General features: G+C 38.0%; 1 protein-coding gene across 1 annotated transcript in view; it reads right to left on the bottom strand.

Moving 5' to 3' along the window:
• LOC135212075 (cilia- and flagella-associated protein 251-like) overlaps positions 1–2500 on the bottom strand; it is a 32936-nt gene that overhangs the window by 27938 nt on the left and 2498 nt on the right. The gene's annotated exons all lie outside the window — the stretch shown is intronic.

The following is a 2500-nucleotide window of genomic DNA, read 5'->3' as shown; positions in this document are numbered from 1 at the left end:
CCCTTTTTGGGTTGATATTTGATTTCATTTAATCTTGGTGAAAGTGGTTGTGAAAAAAAAAAATAAATAAAAGCTCGCATATTAATATTTTATTAATTTATTCCACGGAGGTAAACATGGGATTCAAGGATAATGTTAGCTTAGATATCGTTTCGATGTGGGTCATTAGATTAGGTTATTTTCAAAGGTCCTTAAGTGTGGTTCATTTATATGTTTTCTGAATTATTAGAGGTACTAGAAAAGATAATGTTTCATTATGTATACTGTATTGATGACTTTGTAATCATATCCCTAAGAGTCACTCCGGCCCTTAGCTGCAACTCATGGTATTCCTTTTACTGCACCTCCTTTCATATTCTTTTTCTTCCATCTTACTTTCCACCCTCTGCTCTCAATTGTTTCAAAACTCTTAGCGATGAATGACCTCATTTGATCCCTCGCCTGGCCAGTGTCCGAAATTTTCTTTTCCAAATCTAATTGTGTGTAAAGATCGGTATAAAATACATATTTTAGCGCGTCGGTGGCGTGATCGGTATGGTCTTGACCTACCACCTCGGTGGTCGTGAGTTCGATTCTCGGGCATTCCACTGAGTGGTCAGAAATGTGTATGTCAGGTGATAGAAGTTCACTCTCAACGTGGTTCGGAAGTCACGTAAAGCCGTTGGTCTTGTTGCTGAATAACCACTGGTTCCATGCAACAAACAAACAAACAAACAAACAAAAATACATATATTGCTTTTTTTTATTTGAAAACAGAAAAATAGTTTGCCAGAATACGTATAATAATTTTTGAGTTGGCAATGATTTGTAGTTAATGTCGTCTCCATTTGATTTCATTCTTATTTCAGCTGCTGTAAAAGTGTGGTACATTTCAATTTTAAATTCTTTTTTTCTCGTGAATTAGGGTGAAAAATGAAATAGACTGAATAATAATTTACCGCCGTGGTGACGTAACAAATCGGATAATCTTATAACAATGGTAATTATTGTTTTAATTTCCGGAATTGCATAATACCCTGGCAATCAGTGGTAAAATAAAAAGAAATTCACAAAATTTCGTCTAAAAAAAAAAAAAGTACAGGAGGCGGAATAAAACAAAATACAAGCTGTATAGTTCAACATATTAACTGTGAAATTGTCAGACATAATAGCTTTTTGTTTTGAACCGTTATGGCGATTGACAAAAAGGTTATCGGGGGTTAAGCGGAATATTTAATTTTTCTCTCTCTCTCTCTCTCTCTCTCTCTCTCTAAAATCTCTCTCTCTCTCTCTCTCTTAATAGGAAGTGAAACCCAAACCCGAGCATATTTTGAAAGGCCTGACGTTTGAAACCATGGTATTGTCGTCCATTTGAAAGGGAAGGAATTATTGATATGTAAAAATGTTATTCTCACAACAGGCGCATCAGCTGGACACAGCGGGAGACAATTAAGAGTGTGTATATATATGTATATGGATATATATATATATATATTATATATATATATATATATATATATATGTGTGTGTGTGTGTGTGTGTGTGTGTGTTACGGACCCAGGAGATCTCAGAGACAATGTTATGGTGTCGAAATATCCTGGTTAAAGGGTCGACACAATGTTACGGCCTCTGATGGAGGTCCGATTCAGGTTCGATATGAAATAAAAAAAAATTATCAACACAAACAGTTGAAACTGGGGATATGAATATAGAAAGAAACACTAACACAACAAAGGTTTATTTACAAGCTTACTAACAATGGTAAATGCAGAATGGTATCTCCTATTTACATAAACAGATAGAATCTTACACTGCGTGAACTGGGGAAACAGGGAGGTAAAATAAGAATACTTGCTAAACAGTTTGGCACTCGAAGAGGTGGCTTGAGGAAAGTAGAGCGGCAATTGCAGTCGTCCTCTTGCCTCCGTATTGCAGAAATAGTCTATTCGTAAGGCAGGAACTCTCCCCTTTTCTTCTCCGAAGTCTGCTCAACGAAGAGACAACTCGGCCGTCCACACCGGAAGACGACTAGACCAATATCCAACCAACATTTCGAACAACTTTTCTTCTTGATTGATGCTTCGTCGGTTCCTTCGTCTCTAGTTTTATCTCTGACGATCACTGCTGCTGCTCTCTCACTGATAATCTGATCGGTGGCTCTTACTAACTGGTGATCTCTCTCTCTTTTACAATCTCTTCCTTATACGATCACTGCTCTCCAAAGTTCGTTCGTCGTATTTATACGGCACTCTGGGGCGGAGCCTACGGCGAACGTCACCGACTCCAGGATTTCTAGAACTTCTGAGATGAATCTAGACGAAGTATTGCATCAGAAAAATCGCGGCGTTTCTCACGTAACGACGAGATCCACAACACTCCTGCCGATTCTGGAACAACCACGAACATAGGCGCCTCCAACAGTGGCGCGAAAAACCTCCTTGCTGCCGAACTTCTCGAAAATGCGTTCTCCTTGTCTTTAACTTTCTTTGCTATGAAGCAATTATTATCACAATATATATAT

This window comes from Macrobrachium nipponense, chromosome 19 (assembly GCF_015104395.2).
Source record: "Macrobrachium nipponense isolate FS-2020 chromosome 19, ASM1510439v2, whole genome shotgun sequence".
In the NCBI taxonomy this organism is placed as follows: domain Eukaryota; kingdom Metazoa; phylum Arthropoda; class Malacostraca; order Decapoda; family Palaemonidae; genus Macrobrachium; species Macrobrachium nipponense.
The sequence above is the reverse complement of the archived record's forward strand: the minus strand, read 5'-3'. Positions and strand labels throughout refer to the sequence as shown.